The sequence below is a fragment of the Syngnathoides biaculeatus genome, chromosome 7, assembly GCF_019802595.1.
Source record: "Syngnathoides biaculeatus isolate LvHL_M chromosome 7, ASM1980259v1, whole genome shotgun sequence".
NCBI lineage: Eukaryota > Metazoa > Chordata > Actinopteri > Syngnathiformes > Syngnathidae > Syngnathoides > Syngnathoides biaculeatus.
The window spans coordinates 12,469,577-12,474,679 of NC_084646.1; positions in this window are offsets into that span (position 1 = coordinate 12,469,577).

Here is a 5,103-nt window from a genome sequence, read left to right on the forward strand (position 1 = left end):
GGGCGTGTAGTCCTTTGGGGGTGCCGAGCAATGGGGGACGCCCACGTAAAAACCACATTACCCACAATGCCGCAGTACCAGCGCGTCGCTTGGTTGCAGAAGCAGTGCACGCGCGCTTAAACAGCTTCGCTTTCCTTTCGAGTCATTAAAGAAACGCGTCAGGCCTTTGATTCATAACATCAGCCCAGCTCTGTGTTAAAATGACTAATAATAATATCCTGCCATTCCCTAATTGTTAACCCCACAAGTGACGACAGTGCAATCAAAAGGGAAAAATAACAAAAGCCTCAGAATGTAAAGTATTATTTGTTAGTCCGAGCGTGGATGTCGTAGCAGAAACGCTTAAACATTCTTTATGTTTGTATTTTTTTTTTTTTAAAAAGATACCTTCAAAAAACAATTGGGTAGTTTTTTTAATCTTTTCAAAATCAAATTTATGAATGCAACGAAAAACATTTTTTTGAGTAAAAACAAATGGTTAACGCTGTGTAGATCATCGCATTTAAAAAAAATAAAGTTATTTAATTACAAAATGAAAAAATCTGAAGAGGCGCATTTTTGCTTAACTTAAAATTGTCCAAATTCTCCGAAATTAAGCCTCTCTAAAATGTATACTTTTTGGACTTGCAAATGAAAGCAGACAAATGATCTCTTTTCTAAATCAAAGTAAGACCTGGTTTTACTTTGGAAAATAACATTTTTGCAAGGGGTGTAAAAAAATAGAAATAAAGTAACGATATGAAATATTAATGCCACTATTGTAATGGCGCCACAGCTGGTCCGAACGCAGATGTCAAACTGAACGGGGGTAAGATCCAGCCCGCCACATGATTTTATGTGGCCCGCGAAATCAAATCTAGTGTGTCAACTTCCACGATCCTTGTGAAAATCTCTACCAAAATTTCAAATTTTCATATATCATAAATGATAACTTGGAGATACTAGAAGCATTGTCATGTGATCAAACATCAACAGTTGAAAAGCCCATTACCCTCGATTTCTGATTCCAAATGTAGGTCATAATTTCCGTATATAATATGATAAGATGATTAAATATTTTTATGGTTTCACAGTCATAATTGCATTCTGAGGGAAATTGAAAATACAAAATGAGTTTGACACCCCTGGTTTAGAGTATCGGCCGAACAGTTCTGACGACCGGGGTTCAAATCCCGAACCCGCTTGTGTGGAGTTTGCATGTTCTCCCCGTGCCTGCGTGGATTTTCTCCGGGCACTCCGCTTTCCTCCCACATCCTAAAAATATGCAACATTAATTGGAGACTCTAAATTGCCCCAAGGTGTGATTGTGAGTGCGGCTGTTTGTCTCTGTCCTGCGATTGGCTTGCAACCCGTTCAGGGTGTGCCCCACCTCCTGGCCGTTGACAGCTGCGATTGGCTCCAGCACTGCCCGCGACCCTCGTGAGGATAAGCAGCAAAGAAAATGGATGGATAATGATTACGTTGGTCATTGTATGAGTTCACTACACCACACTGAGAGCTGTTTCAAAAATTGTGTCCAGTTTATCTTATCAGTATTGACAGTTGCAGTAAACGTTGGTCCAGCCCACATCAACACACCCGCCTCAGCATCACCGAAACGCGCCACAGCAGTCAGACGTCCTCGTCACACATGACCTCCGTCGTCACCGCGGCCATGATGGAGTCCTACGCACTCATGATTTTGGTCATGGGGACGTTCTTCTTGTACTTTTGCGGGATGGTGTGGGCTTTTTGCAACCCCAAAGTGAGCGGGACGGGTGAGCGGCAGAGCGACAGAGCGCCGGCGCCGGACAACGCTGCAGACGAGCTGACGGGCAGCATTTATGTCCGCTTTGGGGATGGCGGCGACAGCCTGATGTGGGAATCTCATGCCTTTTGTCCAGAGTTTTAGGGATTTAGCAACAACACGTGCGAGGATTCTCCAAAGAAGGAATAGAAGAAACACGCTTTTCTTGACATTTAGATTTAAAAAATGGAAGTGGAAAAGAAGAATATACATAAAGATGCTCGAAGACTCAAGTATCAGTTGTTCAGGTAGCTGAGACTTTTATCGCTTCATGCAACTAACAGTGCTTAACTTTTTTTTGCTTGTTTTTACACTTACGAGAAGTAAAAATGTAAAAAAAAACTGGAATGTGTAATAACCATATTATAACATTTGTCTTTTCGTGTTAAGTAAAAAAAGAAGGAACAAGTCAAAGACTCACACATTTATCACACATGCAGTGTACGAATATAGTTTGACTCAAAGAGTGCAAATAAATGTATTTGCAATTTTTATTACATCACAACATAATGGCTTTTGCTTTGGCCCTTGTGACACGGATTTGTCAAGTTTTGTGGGAATTACTATTTCTTGTAATCTGTGCTTTATGTAGTAATCAAAATTGAAATAGGTACCAAAGAAAAACAATGAAAATATGTAAGTACTATGTAAGTACTACGACGAATTCTGACATATTCCATCTATCCATCCATCCATCCATCCATTTTCTTTGCCGCTTATCCTCACGAAGGTCACGGGTGTGCTGGAGCCTATCGCAACTGGCATCGGGCACTCTGAACTGGTTGCCAACCAATCGCAGGGCAGATAGAGACAAACAGACACTCACAATCACACCTAGGGGCAATTTAGAGTGTCCAATTAATGTTGCATGTTTTTGGGATGTGGGGGGGAACCGGAGTGCCTGGAGAAAACATACGCATGCACGGGGAGAACATGCAAACTCCACACAGGTGGGACCGAGATCGAACACGGGACCTCAGAACTGTGAGGTCAACGCTTTCCCAGGTGCGCTTCTGTGCCGCCCCAATTCTGACATATTTTCATTTAAATGTAGCTTTTCAAACACAACCCAGGCTAAACTCAGCACACACAAAAATCCAGGCCGACTCGAGATGTATCACGAAAAAATATAAATTCAATGAATGATAGCAATTTTGAGTAAATTACTCCAGGACTAAACCACCCACCACCACCCCCTAAAAAACCAAAATGGTTCCCTAAAAGTTCAGTACAAGCAGTTCAGTATAAAAGTCACATGACTTTCCCCTTTCGCTCCATTTTCTACCTTTCCCTGCAAACACTCGGTAAGCACAATCCCACCCACGTGACCTCCCATCTGCGGCAACGCGGCTGTTAATTTTTAATGAGACTTGTTGCTCAGGTGACAGACGGATGCAGTGTCGCCACGATTCTGGCAAAGTGACCCCGAGAGTTGCTCCCGCTGCAGAAAAGCAACGCCGACAAGACAGGTCTTTCTACTGCAGCCCGGCAGGGACGGAAATACTCACGAGGAGGAAGCGGCGGAAGAGGTCGGGGGCGAATACTTCCTGCATGCCGCCGGGAGTTACTCCGTCACAAGACTTTCGTTTTGAACGTTAATGAAGCCTGATAGAAAACAGCGGCTAAAGATATGACAGTGACAGCAAAGGTGAGAGTACTGTAATGTGAAACGTGCGGCGTACCTGGAAAAAAAAGGCCTTTGGAGAAAGCCTTGAAGTCAAAACTGCGGATTTGGCAGGATGCCGGCATTGAGGTTGACATAGTCCAGGCGGTTAAACCTCCAAGTTGAATATTTGGACTGGAGTGTGCAAAGCATTCAGGAGTGGAGAGAATTGAGTTGACGGTGTGTCAATACAGACCTCATGTTGGGCTCGGTGAATCAGTAATTTTAACTGAATGCTGAATGCGATATGCGTGTGGCGGGTTTCCGCAAGGTGGCCATAGCTGCATCGCCCCCCACGTCGGTTTCCTTCCACATCCCAAAAACATGCATTCATTGATGACTTTAAATTGCCCCTAGTTGTGATTGCGAGTGGGACTGTTGGATGCCACTATGTGCCCTGCGATTGGCTGGCAACCAGCTCAGGGTGTACCCCGCCTCCTGCTCGAGGACAGCTGGGATAGGCTCCAGCACTCCCGCAACCCTTGTGAGGATAAGCGGCTCAGAAAATGGATAGATGGATGGACTTCTCTCGGCAATGAAAGTTCCCTGTTGCTTTTGAACTCGCTCTGGTTATGCTTGCTCCGCCCTTCCCGTTCTGTGATTGCGTGTTCGTTTACATGCATTGATTAGTTGATCCCATGCTGTAAACGGTCTCACAAAAAGAGTAATAGTGTGAAGGTCTTTTTATGTTTTTTTTTTTTTTTTTGATCAGTAAAATCATCTTTAAAACATCAAATGTAAAATTTTGCACTGGTGTAGACAAATGCACTTGCAATCATCACTGTGGACAATTTAGTCTTGAATGATCCTAACATGGTAAGCCAAAAAAGGCTAAGTGTAAAGGAAAGACATAGAACACCGTGACTACCAAGAAACCTTGCATCTTACCTAGGGCCCGATTTCCGTGACACTTTTCCCAAAATACGCTGCGAAGCACTATCATCATAACATCGCAAAAAATAAGTATTTTTTTTGTCATAACACATTCAATTTTAAGTCAATCAGTTAGATATATTTTTGAAAATAAGAACTCGCAATGGGAAAATCTATGCGAAACGCATTGTTCATTTGTTGTCTCTGCGACGTCCTATTTCCAACTTGTTTCCTCGCATTTGAAAATCAAATTCAATTTGCAGTTCTGTATTATGAAATTCATCAAAAGTTTCACCGAAAATGTACTTTCTTGGTTATCCACTGATGAAGTTTGGGAAAATATTTACATTGCTTTTTCGCGAAAAACCGTCGGCCTACAAAGGTGAAGCAGAATGAACAGTGAACAACAACAACTGTAAACAAAACTTATTTCAAGTAAATTAATCTCATCAGAAAATAAAAAACCCTTTACAAACTTTAAGTGTCAAAGTAAATCTTTCTAACTTACCTGCTGAATGTTTTCTCACAGCCATGAAAGTGGCAATTAATGCACTTAATCGCTGTCACTGCACAGGTCGCCATGGTTGTTTTGGGAGTATCAAGACGGCGGATGGTGACTTCAGTTTTGGTGGCCAATGAGCCATCCAGGCTTTTTTCTTTTCTTTTTTTTTTTTTTTTTAAGATTAGTGCAGCCGATAGGATCATTGGAGCATGATCTGGCCAGGAAAAAAGACCACCCACTTGCTGGTCCTCATGAAAAAATCAACAGCTTGCCCAAAGA